Below are 24,195 nucleotides of genomic sequence, written 5' to 3'. Positions count from 1 at the left end.
GGGACAGATGAGACAATATGGCCTGCATTTGATTTCTCAATGATGTGATGCAATGAAGAGGTAAGGATGCCACTTGAGTCATAGTATTCTGTTGAGTTGCTATAAACTCCAAAGTCTGTACAGGAGCTAGGCTCAATTTGGCATGGTTTATTGGGATGCCTAAGGTATTGGAGATCTGGAGAAAGTAATCCCTGGCTTGCTGGGAGTTGATGCTTGGATGGGGCAGTGAGGAGCCAATTATCAAGATAGGGAAACACCTGGTATCCTTTGAGTCTCAAGTGAGCTACCACAACTGCCATGCATTTGGTGAATACCCTTTGGGCTGTGGTGAGACAAAGGGGCAGTAGCCAAAATTGGTAATGGTTCTGACTCCCAGCCAAAAGTGCAGATGTCTCCTGGAGCATCTGTCTATTTTAATGTGAATGTATGCATCTTGGAGATCTCTAGAGCACATCCAATCGTCCTTGCACAGAAGAGGCAGGATGGACTGAACCATAACCATTTGGAACTTCAACTTCTTTACAACTGGTTCAAATTTCTTATATCCAAAATCGGTCTCAGGTTCCCTGTTTTCTTTGGCACCAAAAAGAAGCGGGAGTAATTTCCAAATCCTATCTGTTTGGGTGGGACCTCCTAGATCACTCTTTTGTAGCAGCTTTTGTACTTCTTGAGTTGCATATTCCTTCTGACTGGGTGGAATGTCAGGGAGTTTCTTTCTCTGGAGAGGAAGGGGACAGGAAAAGTGTATGTAGTAACCTCTGGATATGATTCTTAGCACCCATGAATTTCTTGTAATGTTTGCCCAGGCATCTAGGTGCAGGGAAAAACAACTCCTGACTGCCTCCAGAGGTGGACAGTCAGGCAATGCTTCAGGAGTGCTGATAGGGCTTATCAGAGAAGACTCTGAAGCCCTGATTTTGTGGACCCCCACTGCCTCTGGGGTGACATCTTCCATTGAAACAACATTCTCTGTCTCTGGAGGAAGAGTCCCTGCGTGAATCTTGAAAAAGTCCCTGAGATTACTGAAACCAGATTTTCTTACCACCCTGCTGGTTCCTAAAAAAGGTACATTGAGGGGTAGAAAATTTGATCCCAATGGCAAACAGGTTCTTTCCTTCCTGTTCGCTGCTGTTGAGCTTATCTTTAACTGATGGCCTAAACAAAGAAGATGCATCAAAGGGGTCATTAATAAATGATGCCTTAAAGGGTTCCCCGAAGTCACATAGCCTCATCTAGGCATGTCTACTTATGGTTATGCCTGAACCGGATGCTCGTGAGCCACCCTCTGCTGCATGAGAGATTAGCCTCATTAATGTATTGGAAATAGACAGAAGAGACTGGCCAGCTGAGGAGAAACCTTGAGATCCTCCACAGGCATGGACTCCCAGAGAGAGTTTTAAAGCTCCATGTTCAAATCTCTGTGCAAGTGAGTGAAGTGTTCCAGGCAGCTCAACGACCTCAGCATGAATGTAGCTGAGGCATAGACATGCTTTCCAAATATGTCCATCACTCTGGACTCCCTGTTCTGTGGAAGGACAGAAGACCTTTGTTCAGCTAACTCCTTCTTATTGGCTGCCACCACAACTATGGCATCAAATGGGATTCCCTTGCTCCAGTGTGGTCTATCTGAAGGGGGAACTAAAAACTTGTCGGAGCACTTGGGGATGGACTCAACAGTGTCTGGTTCCTTCTAAGCCCATCCAGAAACCAGGTCAATAAGTTCATCCGCCGGGAGGGGTCATCCAAGACGCAGTAGAGCCAGCCCTGAAAACCTCCAGGAACACAGATTCCTCAGGAGAAGGAGACTGAGAAGACCAGTCACCCTTCTGTTTTAGGACTTTCAGGATGTCCCCAAAGGAGACATCATCAGGTGGTGATCAGGGAGATCCTTCTCCCTAATCAAAATCAGTGTCTTTCTTAACAGACTCCATAGGGGAGTCTATGTATATCCTTTTACATGTTCTCTTCTGAAGTACATCTTTCATGAGGTGTTTGGGAGAGGTGCTGGAAGAGAGGGGGAATCCTTCATGGAAACGTGTGGAGATTTCCCAAATCTGGCTGACCCTGAGGAGCAGAAATGATGGACTCAGAGCTCAGACACGATGAGGAGCAAGGGTTAGGATCCAAGATTAGAGCGGACGTCTCTCTATGCAAAGAGAAACCCCTTTCTACTACCTGAAAGGTTCACAGACCCAGGGAAACCAAAGCAGCCAAAGACAGGAGGTCAAGGCTAACCTGGGATCTGAGCTCTCCCAGAAAAAACTTGACTGGAGCTGTTCAGTGCTGAGGTGCCCAGGAGAAGGGATGGTCCTGACAAAACAGGAGCTGAATCCAAGCCCTCAGACTTGGCGTCGACCTCTTGGATCCTAGACCAGCTCTAATCCAAAGGTATTGGAGCAGGACTGGTCAGAAACACCATCTGAGTCAAGGAGGGGAACTTCCTTGGACTCAAAGCCAAACATCTCAGGGGTCTTGGACCCTAGGACTCTGAAACCACAGGTTGGATTGGGGAAGGAGACAGTATTAGCTGGGCAGGTGTTCTTGATGATCTGAAAGGGGACTGAGTTGACAGGACCAACATCTGGATCTGAGCCTTGAGAAATCTTCGCATTATCCTGTCTATATCCATCTCTGTCAAGCATCTTGAAGGTATGGATGATGCTGAGAATGCTGCCTAGAATGTTTCTTGGGTGTTTGAAATAAATGTGATGGCAGAGGTGGAGAAAAGTACAGTTTTGTACCTACCATAAATGTAGATGTTCGAAGCTCTACATTGCTGCAGTCCTTACACTTGGGTAGTCCGCTGTCCTCGGTCGGCCCGAATATCAAAGTATTAGGCTGAAGACTGACATCAGGACGTCAGGGTACAAATGCGCATGACCGACGTCATATCCTCAGTCTTTTCTTGCCCCAGATGTCAGAAGACCCTAAAAAGAAAGGCCAAAACCAAAAGACAGCCAAAAAACAACCAACCACCCTTGCACTAACCATATGTACAATATATACAATATCCACAATATTTACAACCCAAACCACCACCGCCTAACTACAGAGGAAGGAGGGAGGGACTGCAGCAATGTAGAGCTTGAACATCTACATTTATGGTAGGTACAAAACTGTACTATGTTCTTCATCTCACATTGCTGCAGTCCTTACACTTGGGTAGAATCCCAAAGCAGAGGTAAGGGAGGATGGCAAAACTATAAAGCATTAGGTGCTGCCAAAATGCCCTGTAGAATGCCCTGTGCAGTGGCAAACCAGCCCTAGATTTAGAGTAAAGAGGAAGGTGGTAATGCTTAGAGAAAGTATGCACTGAACTCCAAGTGGCTGCCTCTAAGATATCTTTAGTTGCCACCCCTTAAAAGCTGTAGAAGTGGCAGTAGCCCTAGTGGAATGAGGCCTAATCCCAACTGGAATCTCCTTACCATGATGGGAATAACAGAAAGCAATACAAAACCCAATCCACTTAGAAATAGTTTGTTTTGAAATAGGCTTGCCTGAGAACCCAAAGCAAATGAAACAAATAACTGCTGAGACTGCCTGAACCCTTTAGTTCTGCTCAAATAATATCGCAACTGCCTGTGTATATCCAAAGTGTGCAAAATCTTCTCCCCTGCATTTTGAGGGTTTGCATAAAAGTAGGCAAATGAATAGTTTGGTTTAAAGCCACACTAGAAACCACTTTAGGCATAAAGGAAGGATTAGTAAAGATACTCTGTCCTTATGGAAAATCAAGAAAGGCTCAACTGCCATAAGGGCCTGTAATTCAGAAACCCTTCTGAGGTAATGGCCAACAAAAAGCAGTCTTCCATGATAAATATTTCAACTCGGCAGTAGCTGCAGGCTCAAAAGGTTGTAGAGTGAGTTTCTCCAACACAAAATTGAGATCCCAAGCAGGAGTAGGAGCTCTACGTGGGGTCTTATATTCTTTGCCCTCTAAGGAATTGCTTAAACAAAGGATGAGAAAACAATGGTGGGTCACAGTCATAGTGAGCAGAAATTGCTGCAGCATGAACCTTAATAGAAGAGAAAGGACAAACCTTTGTCCAGTAACTCAGCAAGATATTGAAGAGCCACACTTAAATTAGGCTTAGAAACATCAAATTCCTTTGCTGCACTCCAAAATAAAAATCTCTTCCATTTATCTGCATACACTTTCCTTGTACTAGGCCTTCTGGCCTCCAAAATAACATTCAAAACTTGATGTGGAAGCTGAGACCCTCCAGGGTTTAAAACAGAATATGCCAGGCTGTTATATAGAGTGAAGTTTGACATTGAGTAAATGACTGTTCTCCTGAGACAGCAGGTGTGGAATCGAAGGCAAAGGCCATGGAGGCTCCATCAGACTTCTCAGTAATGGGTACCAGTGCTGTTGAGGCCAATCTGGAGCTATTAAAATCATCTTTGGCTTGTCCTGTCTGACCTTTAGGAGTACCTTTGGGAGGAGAGGCAGAGGTGGAAAGGCATACACATGAAGATTGCTCCAATTGAAAGAAAGAGCATCCACTTTCCAAGCTGTGGGATGAAACCTTTTTGTGCAAAACTTTGGCAGCTGGTAGTTTAGTGGAGAAGCGAACAGATCTATGTCTGGAGTTCCCCATGACACTGTCAATTTCTGAAATACATGAGGATCCAATTTCCACTCGGGATCCATAATTCTCAACACATCTGCTAAGGAGTTCTGTGCTGCCGGCAGAAACCTTGCCTGAAGATTTAGCTGTAAACTGAGAGCAGTCTCCCACAAAATCATTGCTTGTCTGCATAGAGGATAAGAATGTGTTCCCCTTGCTTGTTGATGTACCACATGACAGTTGTGTTGTCTGTTAGAACCAACACCTGCCCTGGAAGAAGTAAATCCTTGAAAGCTATTAATGCAAATTGGACTGCTAACATCTCCTTCAAGTTGATATGTAGATGTTGTAGTCTGGCGTCTTGTATACACTTTCCATTTAGATGAGCTCCCAAGCTTTGTCTGAGGCATCTGTCGTTAGAATCTGACTCGCCTCTGGCGGGTCACAGAGAGTCCCTTGTTTAGGTAACATTCGCCCACCACAAAAATTCCTTTTGAATGCAAGGTATTATCTGAATGACAGTGTCCATATCTTGGCAGTGCTGTGTCCATACATTTTGAGATACCATTGTAGCTTCCTCATATGCAGTTTGGCATTGGGAAGCACCAGAATATGAACCCCCAAGGCTTGAAGGACTGTCCTTGCAGTCAGCCTGGACTGATGAGACAATTGATGGAAGTAAAGGAAAGATTCTTTTGTTTGTCCGGGGTCAAAAAGGCCATCTGGGATGCTGTATTCAGTCTCACACCCAGAAAGCACATGTCCTGAGAGGGTACTAGACTGGACTTTATTTCGTTCACAGAATACCCCAGGCATCTTAGCACTGCTATCACATATTGCAAATGATGAAGAAGTTCGTCCCTTCCTTGAGCCAGAATCAGGCAATCGTCCAAATAAGGATAGATCTGTATTCCTTTTAGCCTGAAGAAAGCTATCACTGGAGCCAGAACCCGTGAACACTTTGGGCTAGATAAGCCAAAGGGCAATGCAGAGAACTGATAATGAGAAGTCCCAGCCGAAAATGCAGATACTTCCTGCAACTTAGCCTGATAGGAACATGAAGATAAGCCTCCTTGAGATCCAGAGTCACCATCCAATGATCTTTGCCCAGCAGAGGTAAAAGCTGTTGTAACGTCAACATTTTGAACTTGGGAATGTCCAGATAAGTGTTGTGGATAGATGAATCCAAATTGGTCTCCACGTGTTCCCCTTCTTTACTAGGAACAGGCGAGAATAAAATCCTAGGCCCACTTCTGGCAGAGGGACTGGCTGTATGGCCCCTATTTGAAGCAGAGAAATTTGTTTGTGAGCCTCTATTCTTTGCTGAGGAGGAACGTCTGGCATGCCTTTGAAAGGAGGCAAGGTATGGAAATAAAACTTGTAACCTTGGTGTATGATATCCAATACCCATCTGTCTTGGGTAATTAAACTCCAATTCCCTTGAAGAGTGCCAACCTTCCTCCCAAAGGTGCTGCCAGGCAAGAAGGCTCTGGCAGCTGAAAAGGTAGGTCATTGGGCCTGTTTACGAAAGGACTGGCCCTGCCCTCACCGAAGACTGTGCAGGTGAACTCAAGAGCCCTGAGCTCTGCCCTACCACGTCTAGATCTACCCCTAGACTGTGAATCATCCACCCCTTAGCAGGCCAATTCCTACTAAACTTGAGGCTGAACTTAAAAATCTTTAACAGTCTGCATAGACTTAGCCTTGTCTTCCATTTTCTTTAAGACTGCCTCCACAGGTGAACCAAACAACACATCAGACTGTAAAGGGGCATCTAAAATCCTTGTCTTAACATGGTCAGATAAATTCTGATCCCTCTGCCAGGCGTGCCTGCGAAGAACTGACCCAGTGGCAGCCACCCTAGACGAGGCCTGTACAGCATCAAAACCACATTGTAAAGAATGCTTACCCACCTGTTCAGAAACATGTACCAAATCTTGTAATTCTTTACACTCAATACCTTCCGCCAGAGCATCTACCTTAGACTTCAATTGAGAAAGAAGATAGTTTTGATATTTCAACATGTGAAACTGGCAATCCATTTCATGGTGTCAAAGCCCTCATAGCTAAGGTGGAAGAAGTATAAACTTTCTTTCCCCATCTATCCAAAGCCCTGGCCTCTTTATCTGGAGGAACCGGATTTTTTACAACAGAGGCCTTGACACCCTTAGGTCCCTGACTAACAGTTTCTGGGTCCGCCCTAGGACTCTTATAAAGATATTTATGAGCTTCAGGCACCCTGTAATACCTGTCCGGTTTAACAGGAGCAGGAGGCAAAGAATCAGGATTAAGTGAAGCCTCTGCAAACACATCTTCCACAACATCCAGAACAGGTGGTATAACCAAAGGCCTATGCTGGGGTAAAAGCAAAAATTCCCTAAGCCTTTTCCTGGAATCAGAGAAGTCCTGACCTTCCCACTTAAAATGTTCCCTCATGGAATGAAGAGTCTCTGAAAAGAAAAATCCTCTGGAGGAGAAGCAGAAGGAGTAGAATCATCCACATCAGAATCAGAATAAGGAGAATACTCCTGCAAGTCTTCAGAGACTCTGAAACATCCAAGCCTGCTCAAAACTCCCAACTCTGGTTCCACCCTAGGCCTCTTATCAGGAGGGGCAAAGAACCTCTAATCAAAGTAATTAAATCTTCTGCCATTTTAAGCATATGCTTCTTGGGCACAGATCCTGATGAACTAGGGTGACACCAACAGAAGCTAAACCTGGCCTGCCTCTGGGAGAAGCCTTGGAAACAGAAGGAGAGGGCCTAACCACCCTAGGAAGGGAGGGAGTACAGTAACCTGAAGCCCCTCAGCCTGACCTGCCTCCTGAGAGGCCACATCCTACAATATCAAAGTCTCCTGGGACTCCAGAGAAGCCTTCGTGGAACCACCTTTGTCTTTTATTATAATTGCACCGCTAACCAACCTGGCACAATCTAACATTGAACCTAGCACAAAGCGACACCCAACAACGCCGTGCTCAGGCCCCAAACAAGGAATACACAGTATGATAATCTCTATGTGGTATCTGTTTCCCAAAAGAAATACAGTTATTCACTTTTCTAACATCCGGTAAACCACTGAGGCAAGAAAAACTAAAATATTCCCCAACTTTGACTCGGTCTGAAACTCCGCACTTGCAATGCTGCTTCTGCATCGGACCATGCGGCAAAAGACTGAGGATATGACGTCGGTCATGCGCATTTGTACCCTGGCGTCCTGATGTCAGTTGATATTCGGGCCGAAAGAACATCAGACTTTAAAGCAAACATTGGTGACCGGCTCCCAGCCGTCAGATCCAAGGGTCTGGAATCTGAGTACAAGGTAGATGGTAAGGGAGAGCTCATGACTGAAATTGCACCTGCTGGATCCGATAAGGTCTGTGGATCCAAGGAAGGTGCAATGGTATTCGGACCCCATCTGAAATCTTCCTGATTTTTTCAGATGGCTCTGACAAAGCCCTCAGACACTTCTGGAGGGCTCATTTCCTGGATTCTATGGAAACTTGAGGAGCTTTAGAGGGTGTTTGAGCCCCAATAGAAGCTGGAAGTAAACCCTTTAGAATCAGTTTGTTGCACCTGTTGGAGAGGGTACTGGGGATAAAGGTGGCACAAATGTCACAGGATGACTTAAGATGTTCGGGCCCTAAGCAGTTAATGCACTTTTTGTGGGCATCAGAATGGGGGCTCTTATGCTCACAAGAAGTGCATTTCTTGAAAATGGTGGGTTCTCAGACATTTCCACAATTACAGAACCAGTAAACTTTAACTGTAAGGACTAGAGTAACTATACAAAAACAGAAGAATCTGAGAGGTTAATAAAGCACGAGCTACACACACTAAGCTACACACCTAAACTAAACTACACGCTCTCTCTCTCTCTAGATATATATATATATATATATATATATATATATATATATATATATATATATATATATATATATATATATATATATAGATCCCTTCACATGATCGACTTTTCACAAAGTCGAAATTCATATGGCCGAGACCATATGTTCGACTTTTGAAAAGCCGAACATGGGGAACCGCTATCTCCGTACAGTGCGGAATGGGAAAGTTTCCCTCTTCCGCACTGTAGTGCGATCTCAGAGTTATTATTATTTAAGTTACGGGGGTATGGGGGGGTGGATCCCCCCACAGGGGGTGCAGGGGGTCTTGGCCTCCTGTTAACAGTTTTAAGGTAAGTGTTCATTGTGTTTTATGTGTTTATTTTACATGGTCAGCTTTCCAAAAGTCGATCATATGGTCGCGGTCATATGAAAATCGACCTTGTAAAGTAGACCCATATATATATATATATATATATATATATATATATATATATATATATATAGGTCCCTTCACATGATCGACTTTTCACAAAGTCGAAATTCATATGGCCGAGACCATATGTTCGACTTTTGAAAAGCCGACCATGGGGAACTGCTATCTCCGTACAGTGCGGAATGGGAAAGTTTCCCTCTTCCGCACTGTAGTGCGATCTCAGTTAGTATTATTTAAGTTACGGGGGTATGGGGGGTGGATCCCCCCACAGGGGGTGCAGGGGGTCTTGGCCTCCTGTTAACAATTTTAAGGTAAGTGTTCATTGTGTTTTATGTGTTTATTTTACATGGTCAGCTTTCCAAAAGTCGATCATATGGGCGCGGCCATATGAAAATCGACCTTGAAAAGTAGACCCATATATATATATATATATATATATATATATATATATATATATATATATACAAGAAGGAAGAAAACGTGCCAATAAAGGCACGAAGGGAGCAATAGTAATAGTAGCATACAGAACGGGAAAAGGAAAAGCCCTAACATCTGCAATAACTGAGGGAGAAAAGAAGAGAAAGCTATCTATAATAGTTAAATAGCACAAATTTTTCAAAAAACTTTACAAGAAGGTATTCAAAAAAGTTTTCTCTCACAGCTTGAGAATGATCTGTCTTGTCGTGATGCCAGCAAATGAGATCTGAGGAGTTGGAGCCAGAGTAGAGCATTATAGGTAGAGGGACGAGCTCAATAATTGGATCCAAAATCTTATGTATGCAGCCGAGACAGATCCGAGGATCAGATCCTAGACCCATTCATGAAGAAGAATGAAAAGGACATCAGATTTGTTGCTTAACAGCAATCTTTCTAAACTCATGCACACTATCCAGATACTCCCTTAGTTTCTCTTTAGCACTCTGCATTTGCGCCTCTGCTAGTTTTGTGAGATCCCCCTTATTCTGCAATACTTATTTTGTCAATCATTCTAAATAATTCTCATTGCTTCTTAGCCATATTCCATTTTCTTTTATTTCTACCCTATTTTTAAACTCCATTTTCATTTTATCACACTCACTAGCTATAACTTCTGAATAAATTTCTATCTTCTCTAATAACTCTAGAATCATTTCCACTACCCATTCCTTAAATTCCTCTCTTTTAACAGGTAGGTGGGGGATTTAGTTATTATTGGCACATGATCTGAAACAGGTCTTGGATGTGTGTCGAAACGTTCAATTACATGCATGTGTTCCTGTGAAATATAATTTCTGTCTAGTCCAGTTACTGTATCTTGAGGAATAATATGTAAATTCTCTCCAAGTTCCTACTATTGAATTCATGTCTTTCATACTAAATATTTTCATAACTTTTTCAGAACTTTACCCTCTTTTGTTATATTTTCTTCTAGATCACCCAGATATACCCTCACTGATGCAAATCAAGTTCCAGTTCCATCTAGAAGTAATATTCCCTGCTGAAAGCTGATAATTTCTCCCAAAATTTCTTAGGCCCCATAACAGCAGTGTAGGTGTAATATAAATGTGTGTCAGCAGAATTCTCCTCCTTCTTTGCCAGTACCTCCTTACTAACACAAATGTACCATTACTGTCTTTTTTATATAATTATTGGATCTCCTGTAGCAATTAAGTACTCCCCTTTTCCTTTATCCCTGATATTCTGATGATTATCCCTACTGAAAGCCCTTCTTTATCAAATTTACATGCTCATTTCTTTCCCAGTATGTCTCCATAGCATTGCTATTTGCACTCTGCATTTCTTAATATAATTCAATACTCTTTCTTTTTTATCTGTACCTGTGAGGCCATTTACATTCCAAAATAATATGTTTAGTATAGCCATTGTGATAAGAAGTTATTATTGACAACTACTAGATATGAACGCTTTTTTAAATGTCTTTTTCCAGCCTTTGTATTGCACGCACCCATTAATGTTTGGCAGGTTATCTTTTTTACAATTGTCTCTTGTCATCTTCATTTGAACCTATGTCACATTTTACAAGAATATTTGTTTTAATTAAACCCTTCAGAAAAAACACCATCAGAACACCCCCATAACTTATTGACTCAAACAAAAAACAAAAAAACTATGTAGATCTTCAAATAATGAAGTTTAACACTCCTGACAGGAACAACTGTCCCAAAACAACAGCTGCACACACACACACACACACACACACACACACACACACACACACACACACACACACACACACACACACACACACACACACACACACACACACACACACACACAGGCAAAACCTAACCTAAAATTAAGGTTTCTATGCTAAGATGCATGTTAACGCCTGTGCTCCTATTTACAGTAATTACTGTCTTTTCTTTTCTTATATGTATTCCTCTCCCATATGTGAAAAACAACTTGGATGTTTTCAGAAAATACTGACTTTTAGCCTTAAGAAAAAGTGCACTGGCTATCTTTAATTACAACTAAATTATACACTGTTCTATTAAGTTCATTAAAATATTTAGTTGCCAGAAAAAAACTGCTCTTATTCACTTCCAATAATTTCAAACTTCATTTTTACTGAACTGCTTGCCCTTGTACCTTTTAATTCTACATTTTTCTCAACAATGTGCAGACCTCTCAGTTTATTACCCTCACCTTTACTCAGCTCATTTCCATGGAAACATAAGAACAAAATGTACAGCTGCTCTCAGCTCTATATTTTTCAACTGGCACTAAATATTTATTTGCTTAAAGAAAACTATTTATTACACTGTGGTCTCCCATTTTAAAACCTATTTGCGTTTACAAAAAAAAAGTGTCATTAGATTAAGCCAAGGGCATTAAACCAGACATTCACCTATGCAAAAGTAAAGAAATTTTTCAGTTCCTCGTATATTATAATAAGTATACTTTTACACCCCATTCCCCACCCCAAAAGCCCAATATTACAACCTATGGACTTAAATGTGTATTTGTCCAGCCTTTCTTCCCTTTTTATGTCATAATACCAGCATTTCTTAAAAATAAAAAGGATGAAAAAGCACCTGTTTATTTTAGTATCTTTATCACATACAAAAAAACTACATTGAAAATACTTTAGAATATAACATATAATTTACATTTATGAGCCCATTTTCAGTGGAGGCCTGTGGAGAAAAGATCCACATATATTACAAAAGCGTACAAGAAAAGTAACATACAATATACAGTAAAAGCAGTTATAGTAGAGTAAAATATCAGAAAGTAACACTAGTACAGAGTAGATACAGCCACACTGCATTGAAGATAGCATGATCTAAACAGTTCAAGTATTACTTATATTTTATACACTTGTACATTGTGTAAAATTATTTACATTGATGGTGGAGTTGTATGAATAAAAATTATTGGTTTGTAGGTGTTCGTAGCCGAAATGTAGCAGGCAGAGTAAGAGCTCATACAGTTGTTATGGCAAGATGGAGTGGAACAGCTATAAGAGTATAGTGATGGAAAGGTGAAAGGATAAATAGTGGAGAAGGCAGGTTTTTAAGGAGGTTTTGTTTTGGCACATGTGAAGTGCCACAGAGAAGAAAGATGTTTTCTGAGAGATGTCCTGACGATAGCAGGATTACTGATGTTTCTGACTGAAGATGGGAGGGCATTTCAGAGTTTAGAGACAGTAAAAGAGTACAGCTTTTGATCCGCTGAGAGATTTGGTTTGTCAACTTTCAGCAACAATTTGTTTTCAGATCTAAGAGGTCTGATGGAGTGATATGTGGTTAGTAAGGAGGAAAGAGAAGGGCACATTGATAACTCATGAATAAGTTTATGTGCAGTAGTTAAGTGTAGATATGTCAGGTAATGTGGCAGTTCAAGCCAATCTAGTTGATGTAGAGATAAGCAGTGATGGGATGAATATTTTGAGTTTGTTACAAATTTGCTGACCTTATTGTAGCATGAGTAAAGTTTTGCTTTAAGGGAGGACTGTAAATTGGTGACAATGAGAGCACCATATAGTAGAGATGGAAGGAGAAAGGAAGAGGCTAGAGGTTTCCTTGCAGTAATGTTAAGGAAGGGATTATATCTATAAAGGAGACCTAGTTTCTGATGTGTTATTTTGATGTTGTTATGGATGTGGAGGTCGAATGTTAGATTTTTATTGATGGTGACTCCTAGCAGTTTAGTACTTGGAACGACTTCAATGACAGTATTAGTTAGGGATTGGACACATAATTCATTCCTGTTGAGAGGGGTGTTTTTTTTGGGATGGTGAATATTACAAGTTTAGTTTTATTGGGGTATAGAGCAAGATGGTTGTTTGACATACAAGTTTCAGTAGTTGTATAAAAGCATCTTGGGTAAGACGTTGCAGTTCAGTAATGGATTTGGCAGTGCAGATGATTGTGGAATCATCAGCATATTGGATAACAGTGCCATGTGTAAGAGTGGTATGGAAGTTATTGATGAATATACTAAATAGGAGGGGACCTAGTATCGATTCCTGGGGTACACCTGTAGTTGTCTTGAGAAAAGGTGAGCATGACAGTTGCCATCTAGTGGACTGCTGTCTGTCTGTGAGGTAGTTAGAGAACCAATTTAGGGTGTGGAGTGAGATGCCTAACTTGGAGAGTTTGGTAAGTAGAAGGGGATGGGAGACTGTATTGAAGGCCTTGGAAAGGTCAAGGAAGAGTGAGGAAACTGAGTAACCAGCTTCACAAGCCCTATTTACTGTGTCCAGAAAGGATATAGGAGCAGTGTAGGTACTATGCCCTGGCCTGAAGCTGTGCTGAGTGGGGGAAAGGATTTGGTTGTTAAGATATTTGAGAAGCTGAATGTGAATGCATTTTTCTAATACTTTGGAGATGGGGGACAGGATAGCTATGGGTCGGAAGTTAGGGATATCAGAGTTGTTGCAGCCTTTGTGTAGAGGAAGAACATATGCTTTCTTCCAGATGTGTGGTATGATGGACTCCTTAATGGATCTGTTAAGGAGTATGCGGATAGGGTAGGCAATGGAGCTGCCAGATAGTTGTAGAAACTCAGCAGGTAAATTGTCTGGTGCGTTAGTACAAGGTTTGAGTTTCTGAAGAAGTTTTTTTATAGTGGAGGTAGGTATAGGTGAGAATCAGAAAATAGTTAGAAAGGTAGTTGGGGAGAGTGATGATGGACTATTAGGTGGGTTGGGGTTTATTGGTGGGAAGGTGGAGGAGAGCTTTGCAATATCAATGAAGTTAAGAATTAAAGAGAAAGGCTACCTCAGTGGGAGTTTTCTCTGGATTTGGGCAAGGGTTATTGTTTGTACCTGGATGAAGTAAGGAGTTGATTGCACCCCAGAATTTTTGGAGTTTTCTTTGTGTTGGTCTTGAAGTCTTTGGAAATGTTATTCTTTGTTTTTACTCACTAGACTCTTTGCTTGATTGCGTAGCTGTTTATATAGAGTGAGGTCAGATGGATTTTTGTATTTATGCCAAGCTTTCCAGGCTTTATCTTTAGCAGACATAATTTGCTTTGTGTGTTTGGTAAGCCAATTGGCATGTTTAGCCCTAGCTCTTTTTAGTCGAGGTGGAGCCACATTATCTAAGATCTTAAGAAATGCTGAATTGAAAAATTCAACAGCATCATTGAGAGGATGATATTTTAGTGGTGTCCAGTTCATACTTTGTAAAGTTTCATTAATGATGGTGGGGGGAGAACTGAGATAAGTCCCTAGTATGCTTGACTTGGTGCTGATTTAGAATTGTGGTGGTCTTGTATATTATGAAGGCTGGTGAGTGATCACTAATACTATTAGGTAATGTGCCATAGGAGGAGATTTTGTTGGGGTCAGAAAACAGGATCCAGTTAAGGGTTGAGCCTTTGTTATTTTTATAGTTGGGTCTGGTTATATTGGTGATTAGCTGTGTTTAGTTGTATAGATTAATGCTGGTAGAGGGGTCTTGATTTGAAATGTCAAGTCAATTGATATTAACATAACCAAGGATGATAGTTTCATTTTTAATATTAGTAGTTGTCCAGGCGAGAATATCTTCAAGTGTTGAAATGTTATTGCCTGGAGGAATGAATATGACTAAGATACAGTTATTCAATTTTAGGAAGGCCACTAGTATCTCTGCACTGGCAAATTGTGGGATAGGTTTTGTGTATTGGAATACAGTGAAGGTACTTGGATAAATTAAGGCAACACATCCACCTTTTTATGTGGTCTGTCTGTCCTAAGGCAACTTTAGTTAGGGGGTAGGAATTCAGCATCTTTGATGTATGGTTTTAGCCAAGTCTCTGTGACTGCAGTGAAGTCGGGTTTATTTTGGCTTAACCAGGCCTGCAGATGTCAGAATTTGTTTCAGATGCTCTGGATAGTAATGGTCGTGAAGTTTGGGGAGTAACATAGGGCTGGGTAGGGGCCAGGGTTAGGATGAATGCCTCCGCAATGAGTTAGGTTGCAGTGGATGGAAGGGTTTATATGTTGCAGCTTCTTTTTCAATTTCTGTTGGTAGGGTAGTGAAATATTAGTGTAGAAGGAGTTTTGAAGGGTGAGGATTTTATTTTGGTTTGTAAGATTATGTTTGTACTATATAAGGTGGGGCCTATACAGGAGTAGCTGGGGAGCGATGGTGTATGTATAATTGTTGTGGAAGCTGGATTGTAAGGCAAATAGGCCATTTGATATGAAGGTAGTTGTAGAATGAGATAGAGGTGTAGAGAGAGAAAGAAGAGAATAGTATTAGAGACATTTTGTAGAGGTGAGGTATGATAACAGCGTTGTTTGATGGAGAAAAGTTAGGAAAGTTCTACAGGTATTAGGAGTGATGGTGTTTAATGGATGAGGTATTAGGATTGATAGTGTCTATTGTATGAGGTAATTAGGAGTTAGAATGAAATGACAGGCACAGGAAAGAAAGCTGAGTGTTTATGTATGGGTAGAGAGACAGTGGGTGAGGGAACTTAGGGGGAATAAATATATATATATATAAATATATATATATATATATATATAATATATATATATATATATATATATATATATATATATATATATATATATATATATATATATATATATATATATATGAAAGGAGAAATGTATGATAGGAATGTAGAAAAAGGGTGGGGTGGATGGGTTAAGAGTTTGTGGGAGGAGTAAGATGAGTAGGGGAAGTATGATTGCAGGAGAAGTTCGGTGGGTGGGGAATGGTTAGGTATAAAGGTAATTGAAGTGGGGCGGGAGGGAATGGGAGTAGGGTAGTGGAGTGGGGTGAGCCCGAGCATGGCGAGGGCAAATGGAGTGGGTTGGTGTGAAAGCAGAAGTGTGCTGGGACAAAAAACAGTCTGTAAGTTACAGGTGAGCTGGCGGAGTCTGTATTACTATTCTGTAGAACTGCTGGCTAATCACCTATTAACCGAGAAAGAAAGGGAGAAAAAGCACTGGTAGAGCAACTGTCTTATGGAGAGGAAAATTAAGCTATGTAGAACATTTTAAGGATACCCAGCAAACTAGTAAAATAAGAGGAATAATAAAGCAGGGGAGGGGCAAGGACTACTGCAATACAGGGTTCGGTGGTGTGCTTGCAGCCTCATTTACAGGATACAGCTAGAAAGGCAATATACACATACAATTAACTAAGTTCCTGAAGTTTACTCTGCTACTTGTGACCGGGCTGTAGAGGCGTGGGCTGAACTGATTGTGGTGCAGTACAGGATTGTCTTCTCAGGTTTAGCCACAGAGACAGGTCACTAGAACAAAAAGACAGGCAAAAATTAGACAATAGGAGAAGGTAAGGTGGAAGAAGATGAGAGTAAGGGCTATCTAATTAGAGGACTGGATGTATGTAGTAGGAAGAGATAGAATGGTAGACAGGATATTACAGAGAATATAGGGATCATAAATGGAGGGAGATGTGATACAAACAGGAGAGGAGAGCAGAGGAGTAGAAGGGGATAGTCAGGATGGAGTAGAGAACAGCATGAAGGAAAGATGTTAAGAGTCCGGTAATACAGTATTAATTAGCAGGAAATGCAAGTTTTAACCTGAGAGAGGGTAATACAGCATATATCAGAAACAGATCAGTCAGGAAATGTATCAACTACTACAGTCATGCACAAAAATATGACATAGTACACAACTCTTTACCTAGTATGTAGATAAGCACATCTCAGGTATTGCAAAAAAGAAAAAAACAATCTCTACAATTACATATGCAGGTGTTACAGTTCTGCAGCTACACATATCAAACAGTTATACAACTAAAAGAAGCAGGTAATCAATATCCAGAAATATATACAAAGTAAGTTCAGTAGCACAGCTGTGAGCATATCAGTACAATTATATGAACACAGAATGCATCACAAAAAGGCATTCATTCCACTGCATTAAATGTATAATGCAATGGAGCACTAGGCATCTGATAAAGAAATATACAACTCAGCTGTAACCACGCTGTGTGTATGGTTTAGCACACAGGTAACAAGTTGTGCATGCGGGACAAACTTGCTAGTGGAGCACAAGTCCCTCCCCAAACCATAGCAGGTATAAAGAGTTAAACTAGGTGTTTACCAGAGACTAATCATAGCATCAAAGCATCATAAAACGTTTTATACAAACACTGTTAAGAACAAAAATTTGTTTTACTTATGGTTACTTTTCCCTTCTTTCTCCCTCTTTTTTTCCTTTTAGTGTCCTTCCAAACATTAACAACATAAAGGGGAGCAAATGCCTGTCAATCCCTCAACATGTTAAATAAAGTCGACAAAAATCCAATCTTTCTAAGCCACTTTTTCTTGTAAAGCCATATTTCACAAATGTGACTGATGTTGTATAGTCTAATGTTCACTGAATAATTTCAGTGTTGCTGGTCTTCCTCCTGTTGATCTCCATCTCCAAACCCCAGACTCTAGTTCAAGTCCAAGGTACTCCCGGTTCTTCTAGTCAACTCCTGTGCTTTTTCTGTCTCTCAAGCATTTTCCTTTGGAACACTTGAAAAGGTCACTGGCAAAGTCTCTCTATGACCATTACCAATAGAAGACTGAGAAGCGGAGTACCCTTCTGCTTGATGGCTCACCCCTGGTTAGGCAAATGTCTATATTTCCCCCTTAGCCTGTTATGCATCAAAAAATTACTTTAATCCTCCAGGAAAAAAATATTCTAAAGAGAACTGCATACAGCAGCTTGAATCTCACACCTGCCTCTCGACATTTTCTGATTGCTAGCATACATTTGCTTCTGTTCTGCCTGGTTTACATTGAATGCTCATTTCCAACAAAACACTCTGATGTCTTATTTTTTTTAATATTTTACCCGTTTGCCACAGCTTTGTCAGGATCAAATCTTTGTGCTGGTATGATTGCATCCTTACTAATACAGGTCTTGGCTGCTTTCTCATGGCAAGGTATGGACACATTTACACATGATGTGCCCTTTCATTTAACAAATCCTGCAATGGAATACCAGTTCAATTACTTTTTTGTGTTTTCATAAAATTAATACAGTCTTTTCCTTTCAGTTTCTATGGTACAGCAGAAAAACTCAGATTTTCTCTGTGTCCTCTAACTCTACCAATTTTTGAAACAGCTTTGTCTTCATTTCTTCCTCTAATTTTTGCAGTTTTATCAGTTCATCTGAATAGCTGTTTAAAGCTTCTTCAATTTTTTTCCAGCTTTTTGTTTTTTGGTTGATATACTCCTTCAGTGTTTCATTTATTTAAATTAGCTCTGAGCAAACTTAACTTATGTTTTCCCCTAAATTACTAGAAGCCATCTATTTTACCACAGCTGGAGCTTGAACTGCTTTTTTGCTGAACAGCAGCAGGATTCTTCTCAGTCAGTGTGTTTTCTCTTCACCATTTCTAGTTGATTTTCTTTAAGACTCTCTAAGTTTCTTCCTTATTGGCATCCAAACAGTGTACTTACTAGCCTGTAACTGAATTTTACTAAAACACGCAGAATTACTGTTCCTTATCTGCCAGTTTTGTTTTTCATACTGGGAGAGCTGAAATTAAACTGCTGATTAGTGTGCTGCCATCTTGGAAGCCAAACATGTTTTTTTCTTAATTTGCAGCAGTCACACATGTAAATAAGCAGCTGTTATTCCGTGTGGTAAAAATACGGAAAAGGATAATTTATAAAAACCTGTAATTTCCAAGAGGCCTATTAAGGAATGACAAGTTCACAACATACAAGCCACTTTACACTTTTACAAATTACTTTTTGTATATTTTCTTTCAAAATGTTATTATAATGAAGAGTTACAAAGTACTGCATGCTTCTTTTGCAAAGTTCACTGTCTCTCCTAGTATGCAGGATATCCTTCCAGTAGCATACATGGATAAAGCCCTGACTATGGTCCAGCTGACCCTGGGATTAATTAGCACATCAGATGACTGTCGGAGAAGTAGGAAGAAATGGATTTCACCATCCTGGGTGGGAGGGCAGTTCTGTAGACATCTCCTGAGACAATCCCTGCTGGAGGTTGGGGACGTCTATACTGAGAGGCATGGTCATCCCAATGGGGATAGGGTGGGTATATGGCTGAGATGATGTGTAGGTAGGGTAAAAAGCTACAAGTCACCACTACCCATTCAGATGTACTACAGGAGCTGCAGTGGAGGGAGAGCAAAGTGGTATATCATAATTGAACCTTCCCAGTGGATGTTGAAGGCCAGACCCCTTGGACACCCTTACGATCCATGCTGGCCCCAGCCCTAATGAAGGAAGTCAGGGGGAGGTGGGTGGTAGACCCGGTGATGGATGTGGGGCAATGAGTAGGGAGCCACGGAATGATGCAGTGTGTAGAAAAAGCCCCCCCAAAATAAAAGTGATAAAAGTGTAGATGATGTCTAAAGTCCATCAGCATCTCTCACGTACAAATGAATATACCTCAGCTACAACTTAATCTGTCATTTAAATACATAACTCCACAATGATAAGTGAACAAAGAGTGTGTCCACCCAGGAGGATGTAAGTAATGACAAAAGTACTCCACATAACCCAGTAAGCAGATCTTATTTTGGCCCAAAAAATGCAGATAATACACAAGCCAGACATCTGCAATAGCTGATATGCACTCACTCCTCCCATCATGCATGCAAAAGGTCATTCAGCTTTTATAACAGTCCTCCTTCCCAAGCTTCCATCTTTCTAAATGAATCAAATATCTCTGCAAAGAAACTCTAAAGGTGGCATTTGCTCCAAAACAGATGAACTGCTTTACAAATAGAGAACATAAGGCTCCCTCTGGATTTCCATCCTGGACTGACATAGTCTACAGTCTCAGACAACATATGAAATAATGAGGCTTATGCACTTGAAAACATGGGAAAGAGGAATGCTGGATACACTATAACCAACTTCATTACATGCTCTCATGTCAATGAGTACTCAACAAAGAATCTAATTCTTGTATCATTCACTGACACCCCATATACATGTACAGTGGTATGACTATGCCTTCTGAAACAAACTGACTTCTTCACCATTATCTTTCTTTCAAGATCTGGCACCTAGCTGCAATGTCCTCGACAGTTGAAATGTTTATGTGTATGAGGTGCAAACTTCTAATCTGCATCTAAGGGCATTTTAGAATTTGCAACAGTGTTTAAGTAAGAATATATTATTTGAGTTCTCTGATGTATATGTTTTAAAGAAACATCTTAACATAAACCTTGATACACCCTTTGATGTAATGGTTTTCTGAACTGCATTTTGAAGTCCCAAAATATCTAGATAAGAAAAAAATCTGACTTTTTCTTATACCATTCTTCTCAGCCTTTTTCATATGGGAATTAATATATGGGTAATCTGCATATTTCATGGGCTCCCAGAATCGGCCACATTGAGATTCCTTTAAATGATAGAAAAGTAAATGAATCTCCCCTAAATATCAGATTGTACTTTTTGCCTCCCCACACCAAAAATATTATCTTACAGAAATACAAAAACTATCATTAAAAAGATTTGGCTTAATACATTATTCTTTTACTACTGGTTTGCAGACAGACATATTCATTGATCAATATTCTGCATTTATCTTGACCCACACAGCAATAGTACTAGGTGGATAGCGTTTTAAGTATATAACACTTTTAGAATTGCTTAGGCATCCCCTGAAACAGGGTTGGGTCTCTCATGGGAAGCTGGCCTCATAGGTTCATAGGTTCATACTAGGCTATCTGCCCTAGGGCATTTATAAGCCTAGCCAGAATGTGTTTGGCTTTCGCCACCCATTTTAAATTTATTTTGCTATGCCCTTTTTCGAGGTTAGTATACTGTGCCTCTGTCTAACAGTGACACAGAAGTGATACCCAGGGTAAACCTACGATCTCCCATCCACTCATCAAGATTCCTCTTGAAGAGAGTCAATGAGGGACTCTGCCTAACCTGGACTGGGATTTTATTCCAGAGTGAAGGGAGCCTCTGGGTTATGAATCTGTCTCTCCAGCATGTCCTATTTATTTCAGTGCTGAGGTTCAAGTCTCTCGAGCTCGTAGCTCGATGGGATTTGGATTTTCTGAGGTGCAGCATGTCCATTAATTCCGGGTTGGACATGGCTTTATACGCCAGGCACAGATCGCCTCTGAACAGGCGGTATGCCACTGAGTAGAGCTGGAGTTTCTTTAACCGGCAGCATATGGCATCTGTTTGAGCCCTTTGATCCTCTTGGTGAGGTACTTTTGGGGTCTTTCCAGTTGCTGCAGGTGTCTGGTAAGGTACATCCCAAAAGGGCATTGTACTCAATTATGGGCCTCATGAGAGATGAGTAAAGAGGCACGATGACCTCGCCTCATCTAGATGTGAATCCCTTCATGATTAGGTGGGCTATATAAAATGTTTTTCTAACCACTTTGGCCACGTGGTTGTCAAATGGGAGATTGCTATCAACTTGGGTCCCCAGGTCCCAATTACTTCTTCTGTACTTAATGGATTACCACCTATGTGGTAATTTGTGGGCACTTTGTTTTGCCAAAGGGGATGACTATACACTTTTTGGCATTTAGCTTGAGGCCATGGTTCTGGCACCAGTTGTCTGTTTCTATGAGGCCCTTTTGGAGGATGCTTGTGTCGGCTGGAGAGTCGATTATGGCGCCCAGTTTGCAGTCATCTGCGAACTTGGTCAGCCACAGTCCTTCCGTGTTGGCCTGTACCTCCGAGAAATATATACCGAACAAGAGAGATCCCAGGACTGAGCCTTGTGGGACACCACTTGTAACTGGTTTGAGTCTGACATGGCTCCAGCAATTCTAACCATGTGGGTTCTGTCCTTGAGCCAATTTGCAATCCATCTAGTGACATAGGGGTTTATATTTAAGCTGGTGAGCTTATCTATAATGCCCGAGTGGGGTATTGTATCGAAGGCTTTTGCGAGGTCCAGTTAGGCTGTGTGGACCACCTTCCCTCGCCAATGGCCTTGGTGACTGTTTCAAAGAAATCAACCAGGTTTAAGAGGCAGGATCTGCCCTTAACAAAGCCGAACTGGGTAGGATCCAGTGTTTGTAGGTCCCCAATATCTTTATTTATGAGGTCCATGATGATCCTTTCCATAGCTTTGCAGACCAAGCTAGTCAGGCTTATGGGGCGATAGTTTCCAGGATCCGTTGAGGCACCATCTTTATGGAGAGGGACCACTGTTGCTGTACGCCACTCTTTGGGCACATATCCTGTAGTAAGGCTGAGATTGAACAGTAGTTTTATGTTTGGGTTTAGCTCTTCTTGGAGTTCATGTAGGACGCAGCCCAGGACACCGTCTGGTCCCATTGATGCTGTGTTTTTTGCTTTGGAGAGGGCGGCTCTTACCTGAGCATCTGAGATGTCAGGGGCAGCACTCTGCTGGGATAGATATTTGCCCTTTGGTGGGGAGGGGAGAAGTTTGCGCTGAACCTGTCAGCTAGGATGTTGGCAATGTCTGTGGGTTCGGTGTATTTTTTGTCACTTTGGACTAATTCTGAGCATATCTGGGAATTATCACCCAGGTTCCTAATATAACTAAAGAAAGCCTTGTGATTATCCTTAGTGTCCTGTGCAATTTTTCTCTCGAAGCTGGCCTTAGACAATTTTATGTGTGCCCGTAGTTTTTTGCTAATACTGATCAGTGATGCCTTCCCTTTTTGGGATTTTGCTCTATCATTTAGTAGCTTCCTCCTTCTATTGTATAGTTTGTTTATGGCTGGGGTCCACCAGACAGGATGTCTGCCTTTGGAGGATTGGGTCTTGGTTTTATTTGGGATCGCATGAGCCATGCATTCCTGAAGGTGTTCATAGAATGTGTTTATAAAGGATTCTGCGGTCTGGGCCGTATTTTCCACAGGCCCTGGGACTTTGAAGGATTCCACCTCAGTTTTGAGGAGTGTGAAATTTGCTTTAGAGAAGTTTTTCACTGCGGTTTTCTGGGCAGGGGGTGGGGTGGGGATGTGAATATCCAGTGAGATTAGTTTATGGTCTGATCTTACCAGTGAGGGATACACTTCTGGTCTGGAGCATAGAGTCCCCATGTTGGTGATGATCAGGTCCAGTATGTTTTCCCCTCTTGTGGGAGCGGTAACAAGTTGTTCCATAGCATTTGAGTTGATAAATTCTAGGAACCTTTGGGCTAGGGTGTTGGAGCTAGAGTAATGCTCCCAGTCTATGTTTGGGTAGTTGAAGTCGCCCAATATAATGGTGTTTGGGGAGACCTTCATATTTTCCAGTGTTCTCAGGAAGGCCGAGTGGGGTTCCTGGGTTTGGGAGGGTGGTCTGTAGCAGGCTATAAACTGGAAGGCAGTTTTACCCACTGTTAGTTGCACATGGATAGTCTCTGATGCTTCGTGCTTTGCCACCAACCTGGAGGTGTGGGTATCTTTGATGAATATCGATACTCCCCTCCTTTTGTGGTTCAGTCCAAGTTTTGGGGCGAAAAGCATGGTATGAGGTATAACCTGGTAGTGCTGGGGTGCTCTCGGGAGCCCTGAACCAGGTTTCTGTTACTGCACAGATATCGATGTTCTCCATGCTAAGGAGAGTTTCGAGTGCGTGCATCTTGAGGTTTAGACTTCTGGCGTTGAGTAGCATTACTCTTAGTTTCTTATCCCTTGTGATACCTATGGAGGTGGGTTTGTCTTTTGAGCCTTGCCTAAAAAGGCACTATGGGGTAGCAAGAGCCTTTGCCAATATCCGAAAGCCCAGGGGTGACAGGTGCAAGCCGTCCCTAGCGAAGCATCATGGCTTGTCGAGCATATCATCCCAAGCTGACAGGCATTGATCCCCTTTGAATGACACCAGTACTTAAGCCAATTGTTGAAATTGATCATCTTGTCTTCATATTGTGGCATCATTCTTGGTGAGGGTAAGATGCTACTCAAGGTCAGGGTCATACCGGCCTGGGCTACATGCTCAGAGAGCTCCTTTATG

At 41.5% G+C, this 24,195-nt stretch overlaps 1 protein-coding gene across 1 annotated transcript in view; it reads right to left on the bottom strand.

The window, feature by feature from the left end:
- Positions 1–24,195, bottom strand: part of LOC122790500 (collagen alpha-1(XXVII) chain B-like) — a 2,222,694-nt gene that overhangs the window by 429,388 nt on the left and 1,769,111 nt on the right. The window lies entirely within an intron of this gene.

Source organism: Protopterus annectens, chromosome 16.part0, assembly GCF_019279795.1.
Source record: "Protopterus annectens isolate FY-2018-M chromosome 16.part0, PAN1.0, whole genome shotgun sequence".
NCBI classification, from domain to species: Eukaryota; Metazoa; Chordata; order Ceratodontiformes; family Protopteridae; genus Protopterus; species Protopterus annectens.
The sequence above is the reverse complement of the archived record's forward strand: the minus strand, read 5'-3'. Positions and strand labels throughout refer to the sequence as shown.